A 19,149-nucleotide genomic window follows, 5' to 3' on the forward strand; every position below is an offset into this window, starting at 1 on the left:
CCTTCAACATACCTGTAAGATAGTGGTGATTACATTACATTTACAATTGCATCTGGCACATTCATCTCCCTCATCAGACTGAATTCCTCAGGGACAGAGACTCCATCTTTCACGTTTGTATCCCTAACACCTAGCAAGCCACCTCCCATTAAACACTTAGTGAATGAACTGACTGATTAATTAATAAATTCTCAGTTGATGTCCAAGAGGAAGTGTTGGGGAATAGCACTAGACATTTTATGGGCAGAGCCCAAGATCGTTTTCAAATTATAAGCTTATTTGTTTCTTTAATTTTCAGAATGCATGGAGTTGTATGACCAAGTTCAAAATTCACATTTATCTTCTAAATAGTGGTTCTCACCCAGACTTCGTGTGAAAATCACCCAGATAGCTTTGAGAAATAGCAATGCCGAGACAGCAGGCTGATTTACTCCAAATCTGGAGGTGGATGGGCACAAGCATTTTTTAAAAGCTCTCTTATAGTCACGATTGAGAACCACTGCTCTAAACTAACTGTATGAAGGACACCCAATGTTTTATACGTATGACCCTGTCACTTAACATATACCCAAGATCAATTACAGCTCAGTTTTTGAAAGGATTCTGTGAGAAATTGTTAGCTGATTGTAGTCCTTCAATGATCAAAATTTTTGAGAAGGCTTTCGAAATGCAATATTAAGTACATCACAATCCACTTCCAGAAAATATTACTAATAACTGTATTTAATTATCATTTACAGAATTAGCCAAGAGCTATTACTTCCTCCCCAGTCTTAGGGTAATCCAGGCCTCAACAGTGAATTCTTGTTTCCTATGCATTTAGAATACTTGTTGCTGTATATGGATACTAAATAAAATCTGGCGTTTTATGGAGTCTTAAGAGTGTGCTTTACAGTTGGAAGGTTCCAAAGAAGAAATTCAAACAACTATAGCCAAAATCAAATTAGCAAGTACACTAACTGGCCTTATTGTTTTGTCTGGAAGATAGGAATGAACGCAGCATTACCAGTGGCACTTGATATTGCATAAAGCACACAAAACTCCCCCTTGCCAGTGGGCACCACAAAGTGACATGGAGGCCATTTATCGTTGTAACCAATTAATTCCAAATTACACATCTAATTCTCAAATCTTCAAGTCACATTTCTACTGAAAGCATCGTGAAATACAGAGAACACAGATTATTTTGGTGTTTGCATGGTAATCCAAATACGCATTTGATTCTCCTCAACAGTGAAATAAGGTGGAACCAAATGTAGTTACTTAAGTTCACTGTAGAAATTTGTCAACGAATCCATGATGTAAAGATACAGTAGTTATTAATTTTGCAGTTCAAAGTGTATGCATCTGGTAATTCAGAAGTATCTGAGTCCTGTCTGGCCTCTGGCCAGCCTCTCTGTCCTCACTTCTAGTCAAGAGCATGGTAATGCTTTTATGAAAAAACAAGAAAACTGTTTATTAGAAGAAAGAAAGTTTATATTATTTCTCCTAGTAAAATTCTAAAAGTGATCTTTTTCCTTTTTCAAAAGGCCTTTTACTGGACACAGAAATATTCGATTAAAAAATAAAAGTCATGCATTTGATGAATAAACTTGATATAACATTTCCTAGTTTTCAAATATGATGCAAGTTGTTCTAACTTGTCAGTTTTCCAAATCTATCTCTGGTTTTAACGTTTTGTTATTTTTCTTTTTTAACTATAATGAGAAAATTAAAAGGTGTGCTTGAAATAAAAATTCTCTAGAATATGCACCTGCACTAGTTAAATGAACTAACTCCTGAAACCCATTTAATATCCATGTACAAACTGTCACACAACTTACATTCTTAAATTAAAACTCTATAAATTACTATGATTCCTACAAATAAAGGTTAAAAATTAAAACAGCTCAAAAAGTGAGAAGCAAACTGTATGTCACTAGATGGAGATGACATAAAACTAGGCATTCACATTTCAGTTAAAGCTAATACTATAACTGGAAAAATCTATGTTCACAAATAGTAATAAGACATTGCTTGTGAAAAGAAAATCTATCAAATAGTTGATAAAAATATATATACTTTTTCCCTTCCAGGTTAACAATATGGAACCATATCATGGACCAAGAACTAATTCACTTCTCTTTAAAAACCATACTAACATATCATGCAAACATAGTTATAATCATGTCATTCTGGGGTTACTGAACACTTTTCCCCACTACGCCACGCAAAATTAAGTTTCTATTGTTCAGTCATTTCCTTTATCTTATCTCATTGCTGAGAGATTTTTGGCACAGTGGGTAAGACAGTGAACTCTGGAGGCTATCAGTTTGAGGCTGTAGCTCTGCCATTAACAAAGTAGATGACTTTTAGGCAAGTTGTATATTTTTGTCTTAGTTTCTTCATCTGTGAAATGGGGATAGTAATATATATAGTGCCTATATCGTTTGGTTTTGAGGAAAAAATGAGATAATGCTTGTTAGTGTTCAAGCCCTTCGACCAGTGCCCAAACATACAGTAAGCTCTCAAAGAAAGTTAGCTATGATTGTTATTGCCTAAAAATAGCTATAATTAATAATGCTTTCAAATTAATAATACAAGCTTTTTACACATATCATAAAAGTTATTGGAATTTAGAGACATCTTGAGTAGTGATGCTGAATAAAAGTAAAAGTGGAATTCCTAAGTCATAGTTGAAAGTATCAATTATATTTATAGAAGATCAGTCTTACTTCCAGCCACCAAGCCAGCAAGAATTGAAAACCAACTGGTCAACATATGTTGATGCAGATGGAAAAAGGCTACAACTGTCTTTAAATTCCCCAATGAAAGCTGGTGGAGAGCCTTCTGGTCACTGCAGTCTAACCTATCATTACCCGTGCAGTGAGACTCTTTGATGGGTTTCTTGTCTATGAATAATACATATTTTGGGGACAGCTTTACAAAAATAAGCTCTCTTTGATCCAAAAAGACCTATGACTAAGCAAATGCAAAGAAAGAATTACCTCCCAACCACAAAGCAGGGTGGTATCCATGTCGGAAATTGAGGCAACTGGCAAAATTCAAAAGCATTTTTGAGATAAACCAGCCCCACAGTTTATATTCTAGAGAACCAGGAAAATTTCAAGCTTCGAAATGGCTCTTCCCTTAATTTGTTTTTTTTGGTACGCGGGTCTCTCACTGATGTGGCCTCTCCTGTTGCAGAGCACAGGCTCCGGCCGCGCAGGCTCAGCGGCCATGGCTCATGGGCCCAGCCGCTCCGCGGCATGTGGGATCTTCCTGGACAGGGGCACGAACCTGTGTCCCCTGCATCGGCAGGCGGACTCTCAACCACTGTGCCACCAGGGAAGCCCTCTTCCCTTAATTTTTAAAAATAAAATTAGGAAAAAAAAATCTGATTATTTCTTTGTAAGGAATTATTAAATAAAAGGGCCTATCTTTTTGCAAGATCTGGTATTTAAAAATTATTTCACAGGGTCTTTCCTGATGGCACAGCGGTTAGGAATCCACCCGCCAATGCACGGGACACGAGTTCGAGCCCTGGTCCGGGGGGACTCCACATGCCTCGGAGCAGCTGAGCCCGTGTGCCACAACTACTGAGCCTGCGCTCTAGAGCCCGAGAGCCACAGCTGCTGAGGCCCGCACGCCTAGAGCCCATGCTCTGCAACGAGAAGCCCCCGCTCGCCGCAACTAGAGGGAGCCCGTGCGCAGCAACAAAGACCCAGCACAGCCAAAAATAAATAAATAAATTTATAAATAAACAAATAAAAGTATTTCACTATGCAAACCATACTGGCAAATATTCCTTAAGTTCTGTGAATCTCCCTAAGAGGAATAAGCAGTTTTTCCCCAATGAAATTTAGAATTGTATTTACACTTTGAGTGATAAGTAGCGGATTTTAAAGATTAGTCCTTCAGGATAAGTATAATTAAGTTTGCCTACGGAGTTTTGTCTCGAAATGATCTTCTGTATATTCAGATTGTAGCAAAAGAAAAGATTCTGGTTTTTCTCCCGTCCCTGTGACTCCTTCCCCAATACCAGCAGTAGTTAGTGAGGTCAAGTCTACCATCTTGTAATGCACAATGGCTATTTTACTAACCCAGCCCTGCTGCTGATGGCTTTGAGGGGATGAGTAAGAGGCCCGACATCTTATGGGGTTTGACCAAACATTCTTTTCAGTTCACTCTCTGTGATTCTTGGTATAGAATAGCCTTCTTATCCCAAGAGCAAATATTCAGGATTACCAAAACCAAACAATTCAAATACCTACAGACTAGTTAAAAACTAAAGTTATCTGACATGTAATGTCATGAATAAATTAAAATGTTGGCAAGAAAAAGTGACCTCAAGAACTGACCTTTGTCACTCATCTTAAATATATGTGCCCTGTTCCCATCATCAAAAATATAACAAAATCAACTTACGATAGACATGTATACATTACTATATTTGAAATATAATCAACAAGGATTTTTCTTTCTTCAGGTATTAAGAAAACTTACTATAACAATCATTTGATATAACTCTAGAAAGACAATTTAGCAATTAATCTATATGATGTAACAACAGAGCCACTGAGTGCCAAGAAAATTATTTTCTTGCTAAAATCTGCAAAGTTGTTTCAAAAAGGTCTCTTTATGTGTATTGCTTGAGTTCCATATGTGCTAATATATCAGTTTCATAATCAGAAAAATTACATTTTAACATGTATTTCATAAATTTTCTTTATGCAGAAACCTAATAACTAATTTTCCTATATAAATATATATAATTAATGCTTAATTTGTATGTGATTATTCATTGATATAGTTTCTGAATCTTTATTTTCAGTTCATATGAATTATAACTTTGATTTAAAATGTTTAATTTTCCTGAACTCTGAGTTGATCTTCATATCAAAAATTATTTTAAAAATCTACAATTAGCACTTAAGTACGTTTAAAAATCTTCAATTCTGGAGATACTTAAATACCATGATCTGTACACAATGTAAATGTGTCCATTATCTATCTGCACGTGCATATATATGCAGTATGTACTAACTACACATAAACTTCAAATTCTGCTAACTTATTAAGTTCATTATTTCAGGAATAAATGCAAGTTTCCATTGCTCAGTTTTTCTTTACTGGTACATAAAACCAGAGAAATTGCTTTATATGAAGAAGACAACAAAACTCTGAATTTTTATTCAGAATCTTTGATAGGAATAGACACTTTAGCAAGTAAAAATTAAGTGCAGCAATATTTACCTATTATGCTTTTAAAATGTGAACACCTACATAGGAGAAATGTTACATTACTTTGAGAATACAGTTTATCAAATGTCTTTATACAGAATAAGAGTGTATTTGATAGTTTAACTGCTTTTGATTTTAAATTTAATGATATCAAAGACTTAAGGAAATCAATACTATCTGTCAAGTCAAATAACTGATACTAAATAGTATATCACAATATTTAAAAAAATAAATCCTTGAGTTGAGTAGGAAAGTAGGCTTGTTTTTGGTATATGTAATTTAATGATTATAAAATAAATTTTATAATTGGAAATTTGATTTTTCATAAAAATCTTTGGTTTATTTTAAACATTCCTATAAAAATCTACTCTTAAATTTAAAAACAATACATTCTGTCCATCATTATAGATGTTTGTGAACTTTTAAAATTTTATTTTTAATGAAAAGTAAATATTTGGTCAAAAATATGTTTGGAAGAAAGCTTTTGGCCTTTGAATATTATAAAAGTTTCTTAGAAATCTCTTTAAGGCTGAGTACAATAAAACTAGGGCAATGCATATATTCTCAGTTACTCTTAAAAAAAACCTGTAAAAGTGACTATAGTGGCATGTTCTGACACATTCTTTTCATAAACTGAACCCTGTTAGTGACAGCAGAACAGATTGTGTGCATCTGCTGGGAATGAGCCAGATGACAGTGGAAAAACGCACATGGATACCTTGGCACAGCAAATAAAAAATGGAGAAAAAAAAAGACCTGGAAGAGAAAGTGCTCAACTTTAATTGAAACATTCTTTCCAACATGATGAACTTCATCCAACCTCCTCTTGTAGCCTGTCAATTTAACATATAAGAATGTGTTTTAAAAGGGAGGGTCCTTTGTAAATTAGAACTGTTTGTCCTCTCTTTGCACTAAATATTGACTCAGGTTTTGGATTATTTCTTCAAATTATAGCAAATATAATAAGCATTAGGGTAGAAAAAGAGGCCAAACCACTCTACCACAGTCTGGTAAGAGAATGCTAAACTTCTAAAAACCTTTTCAGGTTTAAGTCAAATTTTAAATATCTGGGTTAAGTTCTGTATTATATGGGTAGTATATTGCCAAGTGCTAGGGATATCACACTTCAAACATTCTGCAAATGTGACTATTGTAAATGCTGCTTGCACTCAATAGTCCTACAACATTTGATTTTATGCTGATCTACCACAGTATTGTTTAAACAGTTGGCTCAATAGCACTAGAGAGGTCCATACATAAAAACAAATGTGCTTCTATAAATCATATCAGGAAGTTCTCTTGGATGCTCTGATTACAATGAAAATTTATTCTATACAGTATACAATGCAAATTTTAAACTGGAGACGAAGTTGTTTAATAGATTAGTAGTCTGACTGAAGCAGCTGCAGTCAAAAAAAAAATCTGGTGATTAACAGCCATTTTCCAGTAATCATAACCCTGGAAAGGGCTACTAAGCAGGGGGAGGGGGTTGCAGATGGGAATAATTCTCTAAGCCCATGTGCCTTAGAGGGCTCCATCATCTTCATGCAGACTTATTATTACTATTATTATTTTTTTTAAATTAAAGCTTTTAGAGGCATCCTTGATTGCAGTGTTGGGAGCTGTCCATGCTGTTTTACCATAGGGAAGTCCACTCTGTAAGTATTCCTTGCACTGAGCACTCTTTAGCCAGGCATTAAAACAGGGCTAGAAAAGAGAGCCAAAATGCAAGGTGCACACTGGAGGGGTGTTATTCAAGAGCATGAGAATAATTTCAAGTGGCTGCAACTCCACAGGCTGTCTAAATGGGGCAGGCCTCATCGACACTACCTGTCAACTAAAATATGAATTTTTTTTGAGAAATTAAGTGAATATAAAAGCTGAACAAAAAAGTGGTAAGCAGACTCTGAGACCAGATTTATTCCCATTTTCATCCACATCTTACCTAAATTTGTTTATTTGTGTTATCAAAAGGTGTAATCCTCAGGTAAATTTCTGCATTTTCTGTACCACTCTATATTTCTTCTCACATAAAGAAAATACCCAGATTAAGATAAGTTCATTTGTTTGTCATCTCAAAGTTGACAAACTATAATTAAAATGAACAATCCCTCAAATCTGGGGAAAAAAGGATGATAGAAGTGTCTTTTACTTATTTTTTAACTATTCCAATAAAAATTGCATTTTATCTTTACAAGTAAACAATATTTATTAATTTATTCAACAAATATCTATGGAATACCTATTATATGCAAGAGTGATTGTGAAGGAATAGAAAGATGAGTAAAATGACACTTATTCTTCACAAATTAATTTATCTCCACATACAATCAAAATTATATAATAAGAAAAATAAAGAATACTAATAAATCCTTCAAAAATGGTTAATACTAATGCTAAGAGAAAAAAAAAAACCCTTTAGAACTCTTGGTGAGGCTGTTGTCACTATTAAAACCACATAATAACTCTATGTACCTCAAACACTTCCTCCAAACTGAATTTTTATTAAAACTAAGCAATAATCTATGTGGAATTCAGAACTTTCAATAAATGACTTTTAAAAATCATAGATGAAATTATTTTATTTCTTTGCTTCCATTTCTAGTTCTAAAAATAATGTGATATTTATCTAATAACATCTGATCTGTGAGAGATTTTGATTTTCTTGGAGTATACTGTACTGAGTGATCATTAGCATTGACCTCATATAACATCAGAATTAGAGACTTGCCCTGAAAGTGACTCAATTTTAATGGTATGAAAGTATTATTGAAAAAAGAAAGTTCAAAATAATTATTCCACCAAGCATTTCTAAGTGATCATCATTGGCAGGAAGATAAAATGATTAAAATATAGTATAATGACATGATAATAACTTACTAATTACTCATCACTTACTTTCATTTTTATATGTATTATCCTGTTTAATCCTTACAACAACTCTAAGAGGTGGGTGGTATTATTATCCCCATTTTACAGTTACTGAAACCAAGGCTTTCTGGTGGTTAAATAACCTACCTACAGCCACTAACCAGTAAATGGAAGAGTGGATTTTGAACCCAGTTTGGTCTTTGCTCTTAACCATTACTCTGTATTGCTTATGAGTCTGTTTGTCTAATAGCATACATATGTAAAATTAAAGAAATGGTATTAAGTATGGCAATGTGGTCTTCAAATTATCTATGTCTGCAAATCAAAAGAACTGATTTTCTCTTTCACTTGCATTCATCCTCATCCTCTCAGGCTTTTTGTCTCACTCTCTTTGCTCTTCCCCACCCCTCTCCCCCTCTACACACACACACACACACACACACACACACACACACACACACACACACACACACACACACACACACACACACACACACACACACACACACACACACAACTTGGAGATTTGGCCCAACACTTCACTTAACATAATCAAGGCCATAATTTGGTTCAACTAGTCCAATAACTGTACCATCTCCTCAGACTTCATAATGCTATGCATTTTTGCTGTGGACATACCATTCACTGACTCTAAAGCCATCAGTGCTTCCTTACAAAGAGACCATTCTGCAGCCTTTGTTGCTTCAAGATCAGTGTCTGGAGCTCTTTCGTGACATGGCATTGGGCTGTGATGAACCACACCAATCTCTCAAGTGTAAGAAGGTAAGTTAACACCTGAAACAATTCTATGATCTCACACGTGTAGTCAGAACAAGTTAAAAGTGCACTTGCTTTCTCACAATACCAAATATTCTGAAGCAAGATGGGAACTCAGGAGAGAATCCAAAAACAATAAAAATTGAGGAAGAAAAGAACGAGGTCAAGAATTCTTTGATTTCTGAAGCTAAAAAATGAGAGAAGTCAAAAAATATCATATAGTGCTCACACTAACTCAAGAAAGATCAAATAGTCCTAGCAGGGACATTGCCCATTCATTTCAACCAAAGGACAGTAAGGAAACAAGCAATGGTTCAGAGTATCCTACCCGGCCCTTTGAAAATCCATTAATGCCACTGTGAAGTTTTCTTTTTGGTTTATGTAAGGGGGAGAAAAACTCAAAGGTGAAAGAAAAAAAAAACATAGTCAAAATTATTTCCTTAACCTATAACCTAGACAGACTCTAGGTTAAAAGTGGTCTTTTGATAAATACTAGAAATGAACAAATAGATACACTTAAAAAAAAAATAGCCAGGTTTGTTCGTCTTCATTTAGTTAAGAAAAATAATCCTGATGAAACTATGTCTGGGTTTATACCTTTTAATCATATTTATATTAACTGTTACAGAAGAAGGGTGAAAAGATCAACTTTCTGAACCACAAAACCTTTACTTAAGAAGACCGTCTGACAACTTAGTAAGGTTCGTCAAATGTGAATAGAAATAAGGCAGCTTAAAAAAAGTACTTGGTAATTTACTCATGAACAGTTTAAAAAATTTTAAATTCTTGCCCAGAGATTTACCTACTTCAAGAGATTAACCTCCAAGAGATTAATGTTTTAATCATGTATAGTTTTATAATATTTATAGAGCAAGCTAATCCATTTTCGATTAAAAATTTATCCAGTGCACATACTGAACAACTGAAACTTTGCAATGTGTCTAACAATATTTATCTAGTGGTGATGATTCAAATTATCCTATGGTTCAGGAGAATTCCAAGATAAAGAAGTCTCGTACCATATCCTAAATGAAAGCATAATTTTAAAGGTTGAACCTGAATTTTTAAATAGGATGTTTAATTTTCTAAGAAATAAATGTCAAAAAATTATTGACTCCTATGTATATTAATATATGCAAAAAAAAGTTTAACATTCTTTCCTCTTGCTAATGGGCCTTGAAAGTGTGCCAGGTGTAGGGCACTTGCTCATAACACCTACAGCAAGAATATAGGCCATCGTGATCATACTCTTACGAGTTACCTTTTACATTTTAAGATCCATGTTGTGTTAATTTCTTAACATTTTATTAGGAAACATTTGCATCCACAGAAAATAGTTGCTTGATATTCAAACACAATTAAAATTATCTTTCTTATCTATTTTAGTTTAAGGAGAAATAAAATTAAATTACATTTAACTGTTGGTCTTATCTGGTAAATTTTATATAGGCAATTAATAATTGGTTTAGTGGGTTAATAAATAAACTAACATTTATATGCTATTTGTATACTATTAACTCAATAATCTAATTTAAAAATAAAGTTGGAACAAATATTTATTATGTAGTAACACTTTCTACTTAAGGCTCTCACTTAATAAATTTCTACAAGAGAAGGCTAGTTTTAGAAAGGTGTGCTGGCAGTAATTTGACCACGCTTCACACAAATAAGAATTCTACCACTGATTGAAAGGAGCCATGGCAGCTAGAAATTATTTTTAAAAATCACACTGGTAACGGCTGAAAATGTAACTGGTAATTAAAAACTGGTTTTAACAATTTTTTACTCTATTTTATAAGGAGAAGTACGAGTTTTCAGACTACAGTTTCAAATGCAAAGAATATTAATGCAGATATTTAGAAGCTGATGTATTTTGCATAGTAATAAGCACATTACTTACACAGTACCTTTCAAATGAAGAGTATAAACCAAATCTGAAAACTAAAGCCCATATTTTCTCCCTTTGTATTTTGACCTAGTAATCATTAAAAGTGTGAGTGTTTATCAATAAAAATTATTGTAGTGCCACGTATTGTGGTAGAACATTGCTATTTCCCGAGATAAGTACAAAAACCATTCAATGTTAATTTGCATCACAAAATGACCTAACATATCTGGAATATAATGCACAGGCTTCATTGAAAAGAAACCATTATATTTTTCTCTGCAAAACAAAAAAATACAGACATCTGATTGGGCCTGCATGTGCTGGAGGAGGGAGGGTGAGAAGAGGGCTCATTTTCTATCTTACACCTATTGTTTTAGGCATTCTAAACTGCTCTATGGGAAGAAAAAGGAAACATACTGAATCCACTTTGCAGTTAATGTCTTAGTGATTTAAGAGGCAGAGTTTTCAAGTTATAGAAGGGAAACGTTATGCTTTTCCTTTCCCAAAGCGATTGCCCAGGAAGAAGGCCCTCTGGTCCTTAGCCTACGCAAGGGGAATAAAGGACATTACATCGGGCTGAAATCACTCCGAGACAGAAGAGGGGAAGTTTATGATGTGGCACTGTGCGCTGTATCTGGTCTGCAGCCAGGAAGTTTTCATTTTGTAGCTCTGCTGCCAGTACCTGCCCTGCATATTCAGGAATAAAAATACATCAGACCTCTACCTTAGAAACTGTGGATGTTACAAAGAATTAAAAGAGTTTATTTTTCTCTCTTTATCCTGAGTATAATTACTATTTTTAAAAAGAAAGAGCTGAAACTATAGTAGCTGGAGGGTTTTTTTTTCGCTTTTTAAACTCCTCAAACTACCTTCCCACAAAACCATTTAAGTTAAATGGTACATTTACAGACTCACCTACATGAAGGATATAACTTAAAACATCTGCTTAGACACATACATTCTGTTCAGTTACAATGTGGCAAAAAAATGGAAAAATATAGGGCCATTATATTCTTAAAATGTGTGTGTTCTTCTGTATGTGTGTGTGTGTTCATTCATTAAAGAGATTTTTGACTGCAATTAGGTAGTCGGTCCTATAAAGGCTTCCTTGTGTGACCATGATTTCTAAAAATAAAATGCTCCAGTGAATATTTCTGCTAAATAATCATATCTTCAAAATTACTTTAAAGAAATCCCAATCCCTCATGTTACATTCAGCAATAATACCAGCTTTCCATAATAAGCCTTGGTTGTATACCTCACGCGTGGTCAACAATTAATTAGAAGGTTAAAAAAAGTCATGTTTACTCTATTAAGTAGTAGACTAATTTCCTTGTCTGTCCCCACTTATTTACATTCTTGAATCTATTTTCTAATTTTGCAAATAAATAAGCATATCTAAGCCAAAGCTGCCTATCTTCGGGGTTCGGGGAAAGATGCATTCTCTTGCTATCATTCTAACTCGCTGAAAGAATCACAGATGTGTGAAAAAGCAAGAGGGATAGTTGTTAGCTGTTTTAAAAAACACTTTGCATTCTATCAAGACCATTATCTACTGCTTTTTATATCCAATATACTAGAGATCCATGGTATCTAAGAACAATTTATATGAATTCTTCCTGTGCATCTTATCTATGACAACAAGATACAAGAGGAAAACCAGACCACACTCGGGATACTATTTGGAAAAAGCAGGTTCTCACCAGGGACTGCTTCAGAGATCAGTTTCTCCAGTCTCTAGAAACAAGTTTAAGGTACTTTACTTAAATCATTACTAGAAGATCTGCACTGTCATTCTACATAAATCGCAACCACTTGCAGGATGAACAACATTGCTCCATTCATTTCAGATTTAGAGCATTAAGAATTAATAAAGTCTCTATAACATCTGCATTATTAAAGAGTAATGATTCCTGTGGAAATCTGCCCATAATAAGTTTACTGTTTTTATCGCTTGTAATATCACCAATTTCGTTTATAATATCCTCAAAAGATAATCTTCATGTATACTTTGAACTTTGTTTATGACTGGTTATATTTTTAAAATAAATACAGAGATTTAACTTAGGCAATACAATGACAATGTACAACAAATGCACTATGGTGATGACAAATGAATGCTACTCATGTTATCACCTCAAACCCAAATATGTATACAACAGGTATCATATAATTTCCATACTTAGTAGGAATATGACTTTCCTTTTTGTAGTTAATGTTAAAATAATACCAAAGAAATGTGAGATAATGCTATATTGGATAATCTTTTCTATAATCTTATTTTTTCAATGGTATTCTTTGTTACAGAATTTTCTTTAATTATTTTTCTTGCACAGACAAAAACAACTAACATAAGAACATTGATGCTATCTATTTATTCTTAAGAGAGATAGGGAATGGGTGCTTTTAGCTCTCTTTACTTCTTTATACCTCAATACATCTGTAAAATAGTTACTACTGAAATCTTCTTTTGAGAAAAATTAATTCTAGTGTACTTTATAGAAGTTAATATTAAAATAACAAAATTTTCAGACTTTTTTCAGCATAGACTTTTTTCAGTGTGAGAAAGGTTATCAATAAGAACTGCTTTTAAGAAAAACCTGACAGTTTCCTTTGCTCACTAACTATAGCACATGATTAGAAATTATTTTCTTTCTCATGCTGTTATTCACTTACATACTGCATACTTGCTTCAATTCTCCAAGGGAAGAAATGTGGCTCTTGTGGGAAAGGTCCACCCCTTTCTACATGCTTGCTTCCTTGAACGAAAGAAACACACCCCCTAACATTCTTTGAAATATGTCCAACATGCACAGAATTGGAATAGCACTGTATTACTGACCAAATTAGAAAATCTTAAATGAGAGTCAACTATTGTTAAAGTGCGTGTGTTCTGAATCAGGACAACTAACTGATGCATACAGAGGTAACGGAAATGAACTACGTTCAGTCTCAGCCTAGTGTCTATGTTTGGACGCTCAGAACACTTGTGTTAGTGGACGAAATCTGTGAGTGTTTTTGTGCACTTGTGTGTCGTATGACAACTCAGGAGGAGGCCCATAAATGTTATAGGTTTCTGAGGGCATCCTTTGAACTTAAGACATTAGGCGAATGCCTCCTCTCTTTCATAAGTACTTTAAAGAAAAAATACTCAGAAACTGAAGTATCCATCTTTCGTAAGCAGAATCAGAAAGTTGTCTGAAATCACAGAAGTGCAAGAATATTGAAAGTCTACGCTCACCATCCTAATGACAGAAAACTCACATCAAAGTTGGTATCCACTAACTTCCACCTCATTTGACAATTTTCTGGTCATAAATTGTCTTCCAACAAGTTTTCCTTCTATTATGTAGAATACTATGCTCCCAAAGCAAGTTTTTTTTAATTGTTATTTTCTAATAAAGAGACACACTCCATACTTGTGGGAATCTGTGCATTTATCTTTACTTTTAATTTTCCTAAACCCTCTTTTTTTTTTAATTCCATTTTTACATAGAAATTTGCAAGTGTAAAGAAACAGTGTGAGCAAAATTTTATATCTCTTTTAAGGTATTCCAGTGTTTAAATGAAATGGTTAGTCCTTTTGCAATTTGTTCATCAGGCATTTGCGGATGAGCTCAGCTATATAATTTCCAGGCCTACAAAATGGAAGCTCTGCTACTCCGCCTATGTTTTTCACTTGGAATAAGAGTAGATATAAAGTGAATATATAAACTGGACCTGAAGGTAATAAACTTATTAAAACTTAATAAGATATTGTTATGGTCAAAGAAAACCTGCTAGTGTGTGCCACAAATCCACTCAGATGAAACACCTCATTCACTGGAACTTCCTATCTTATTATAATAATGCACAGAAAATTAAACACATAAATATTAATTTTATGTATCACAGAAGATGTAGGCAATGAAAATGCAATGTTTACATTTATGGGTGACTCATTAGTGTTTTATTGTGTGAAACACTAGGAGGCATCAGTTGGGTAAAAAAGGACTTCAAATTTTAAAGAAGCAAGAAATTACTGTAGAGTTGGATGCGTAAAGAGTAGGGGTTTTCAAAATGTTATTATGTAAACCAAAACTTTATTCTCTGAAATAATCTCTCTGAAAACATCATATCTTGTAAAGAATGACCTTTATAAAACATTCATGAAATAGATATAATTTGACCAATAAACACCTATCAAGATCTATTTCAAATGTATGGATTCATTAACTATGTAATTCCACATTTTTGTAAAGAATATATTTGGTAACAGAATAACATAATGGCTATTGACTACCATGCATTTTCTGCTCGGTTACTCAATACCATGAGAGTATCTTTTATTTCTGGCAAATTCTGTTTTGTGCTCTCTACAATGCCTCTGAAAATGTCTACTGCAATTAAGACGTATAATAAAAACTGTCATCTAGCATCCAGAACTTTAAGTCTGTTCAGAAGGAAGTGATGGAACTTAAATTAAAGCAATGAGGATGTATATAAAAAGTACGTTTTCTCTTATTTCACTATTGAAAGCCTGTCATTTAAAAACTGAGTTTTCTACTGTTTGAATGGCTCTTCATAATGATGAAGCAACAGGGTCGTGGTATACTTATCTAGCAATCATTTGAAATTGGAGTGTCTTGCCGTTCCTCAACAATCAGCTTTTATCTTTGACCTATCAAAATAACATGTGAACTGCATAATCCGCCTTTTGTAAGGTGCACAGACTCTGTTGTTGCTCCTGGTTTTGTGAATCGCCTCTGTAATCTGGTTTGATTTCCTAAAGATGACAGATCTCGGTGAACAGTCAGGCTTTACTGAGTGCAGGGCAGTCCACGCGCCCATGAGATTAAGGTACAGTGCGGAGGACGGGATCTTAATCACCTACCCTTCCACGTGCAGCACACAGACTGAGCACCAGTGATGAAATCTTTTCATTATGTCCAGGCAACCACTGTATTCATAAAATGAATATGTGCATTTTTATAAGTTTTAGATATTAATTTGTGTGGTGTTTTCTCAGAGGATGTGCTTTGGAAAAAAAAAAGTAGAACTTTATTAATAGTCTCTTTAAAGTCCACTCTGTGATCCTTAATTGCATATGAAATTCTTCCATGTTGTTCTGAATCGTGTCCCTGAAGCCAGGGTTTTCTGTTTAATAACTATTTTTTTGTTGTTATGAAGCACAAGTGTTGCTGCACAGATATTTCCCCATTTTTGTCACTTTCTGAGATTTCAAAGACTCAAAATATACCGCACATAGAGTTGGGAAATAAACCCACAAAATATACTACAATAAACAGAAGAAAGTTTTGAAATATAATGTTAACATATGTCGAGCAGTTATTTAGCTCAGTTTTTTATAAAAGAAGTTTAAGTACAATAAATCACTTATTGGAAAGATATGGTTGTAGTGTTATGCAATTTATTGATTTGGTAAAGTGAGGGCCAAGGAAGAAACTCACAGACATCTGAAAAATATAAAACATGATGCTTTTCCAGGATTCAATTTTGAATCATTAGATAGCCCTTTTCCCTAATGGAATGAACCCCTTCCCCCAAGTTTTGAAAATTGAATATGTTTACAAAGAAGAAAAGAGGAAAGGTATAGTAAAGCCCTTGTTATTTAAATTTCATGTATTTGATGTTGATATGTTTCTGTTCTGAAAAGTTAACATATATGATTGCATACTTTTAAAGCATGAACAGCTCAGGAAAGCTGGAAAATTGACTTATTATAAAGTGCTCATTTGTTACTTAAACCCCAGAAACAGATTAAAATTTAATAAAAGTTACACCTTTAATATTCTCTTTCACTATATTCCACAGCAATCAGAATGTAAATAGAGTAATTAATGAATGAGGTAACATACTGTCTTTAGTAAGAAGTCTGGAAAATATGCCACAAATACTCCAAAGCCGTGTGAATTACATTAGTAAAAAACAGATTTTTATAAAGTTTAGTAAAACCTGAAGTAAGGATAACTGCCAACTATTGTCTCCTTAACTCGACTAGGAGACCATATCTTAAACAAACGTTGAGTTTAAAGTGTGTTTTGATGAAAACTTTTAGATTTGAGTTAGAAGTCTAATACATAGCCAAATATACTTTCCTACAAAGAGAATGAGGTACTTAGTTTTAGAGATTTCTTTTCCCTCTTGAGATAGGACATTAGACATGTACATCTTTTACCTGTCAAGTTCTGAATCTACTTGCTTTAGAACTACCTCTTTAACTTAATAAATAATTTCATGCATATACTGGAAGACAAATATATGGTTTATTAACTGCCTTATATTCAACCAAAACTCCTTGTGCCATATTGGTACATACTCAACGTTTTCAAAGACTGGCCAAAACTGATATTATTTTTAAAATTAAATAAGATGTTTTAGTTTCAAATTGGAGATTGTCAATCTCTTTAAAGCTAAAATTAGTATGCATACAGAGGTTAAATGGGGTTCACAGGTGGTCACATTTCCATGTCCTACCAAGTCTCTAGGGATTGGAGTTATTATATTCTACATAAACATCTTTACTCTGCAACCGCAATTCTATTGCAAGGTACCAGTGAAAAAGAGGCTGGTCACTCTTTTTGACTGGTATAATGAGGTAGCTAGAGTTCCTTTTATAGCACTTAGAAAATACAGGCAGTCACTAACTATTTCACAAGACAGTTACTATTAGAGTTAGTATCAGATTCACAATAGTAAAATGCACTTTGTGTCAAAGCAATTCTCCACTGAGGACCGTTAAAGAACTGGCAGAGAGCCTGATTCTGCTTTATACTGTCAGCATTTACATATAAAGGAATTTTATACAAAAGACACACATTCCTAAAATGTGAAGAAAGAGGGCTTTTCTCCCAAAATGGTAACTAGTGGACCTAGAATAGTCTCAGACATGTTTCAGACATACAATTTCCTTTAAGAATGAATAGCCATATTCTGGGAAGGAGATAACACTAACATTAAATTTAAATACTTGCATAATATTTAATAACACAATGAACAATGTGCCATGTCTACATATACTTCCTTTGTGCCAAACTTTATCACTGAGTTTGGTAACTTTCATCCAAAGTCCAAACAGAAGGCAATTTAAGTGACTTAACCTTATTTGTTTTTAAACAGCTATGTATTTGACTTGACATAAAGAGCAATGCACATACTGAAATCCCAAAAAGAACTGTGAAATGTGTAGACTACCATGGCCAGTGTATTACTTTTTGTCTACACCAGTTAAGAAGCCCTCTATCAAGCCAGCACTTTGGTAATGGAAGGAGATGCACAAAGGTATACTCTGACAGACAGCCATGCTTTAGCTCAAACTAATCCCAAGATTTAGTGGCTCAGAAGCATAACCCAAAGCAAATCAGTCTTTAGTGGGACCCATAGGAGCATCTTTCCACAGTGAACTAACGGCTAAATCTTAAGGCATGTACTTCAAGGTCACAGAACATTCTGTGAAATATTAAAGTCCACCAGGCTCCACATGCTCCACCATATCAAACATGCTAATGATGTGAACTAACTTCATGAAACTTTAAACACACTGATGTGACAAGAACGAGTCAGGAGTGATTTCAATAACTGATGGCAAACAGATAGGACTATCTAAAAAGTTACTTTCAGCAACACACAAGGAAATCATGGAATCTAAGAAAAGAACGCACAACAAGCCTCAACTTCAAGCCTTCAAAGAGGCACAGCGATAGACCCAGTGCCGTGGAATATAATGATGCAGATTTCAGAGACAATACCCCGGCTATTTCTATTTCCTGGAGAAATGTCAGAGGTACTTACATGAAGGAAGAACCGATCAGATTAGTCCTTGGGATATTTTCCTTTCTTAAGAGAGAGACAGAAAAAAACAAAAACAAAAACAAAAAAACACAACAACAACAATAATCTTTACTTCGTCCAGCCTTGAAGTGCTTCTCCACCTGATTCAAACATGCAGTCACGGCGACCCACACAGAACCTTCAAAGTCAATCCAATAGCAGCCCGAAGATGTCTGGGTGTACGCGTGTGCTCAAGTGTCTGACTGCGAGCAGAGCGAGCAGAGAGCTGGAGACGATGTGTGTGTGTGTGTGTGTGTGTGTGTGTGTGCGTGTGTGTGTGTGTGCGCGCGCGCGCGCGCGCGGAAGGAGCGCGCGCGGGGGAGGCGCGCTCGGGGCCGCGCATTCGCGCGCACCGAGGCCGCTCCAAGCAGCAGAAGGAGGGGGAGGAAGGGGAGGAGGAGGAGGAGAAAGTGGCTCTCAGCGGCCCGCAGGATTAAAAGTAACCAGACTCGTCCAGAAAACTGCGTCCAGGAAGGAAGTGACAGAAGACGAATGGGAAAAGGCGAGCCGCTCTCAGCCTTTGAAACATAGCGTAAAAAAGGCGGGGGGCGGGGGGGGTG

General features: G+C 34.7%; 1 protein-coding gene across 5 annotated transcripts in view; it reads right to left on the reverse strand.

Annotated features, from left to right (window-relative positions):
* MEF2C (myocyte enhancer factor 2C) overlaps nucleotides 1-19,149 on the reverse strand; it is a 170,951-nt gene that overhangs the window by 131,100 nt on the left and 20,702 nt on the right. The window contains exon 1 of one of the 5 annotated variants that reach the window (XM_007467385.1): nucleotides 18,551-18,819. The exons of 3 other annotated variants lie outside the window; for them this stretch is intronic. The gene's annotated coding sequence lies outside the window, so the exon portion shown is untranslated. Of the gene's footprint in view, nucleotides 1-18,550; nucleotides 18,820-19,149 lie in introns of those variants that run through there. One more of the 5 variants, XM_007467389.1, reaches the window with a different exon arrangement.

The sequence above is a fragment of the Lipotes vexillifer genome, unplaced genomic scaffold (assembly GCF_000442215.2).
Source record: "Lipotes vexillifer unplaced genomic scaffold, Lipotes_vexillifer_v1.1 scaffold1111, whole genome shotgun sequence".
Lineage (NCBI taxonomy): Eukaryota > Metazoa > Chordata > Mammalia > Artiodactyla > Lipotidae > Lipotes > Lipotes vexillifer.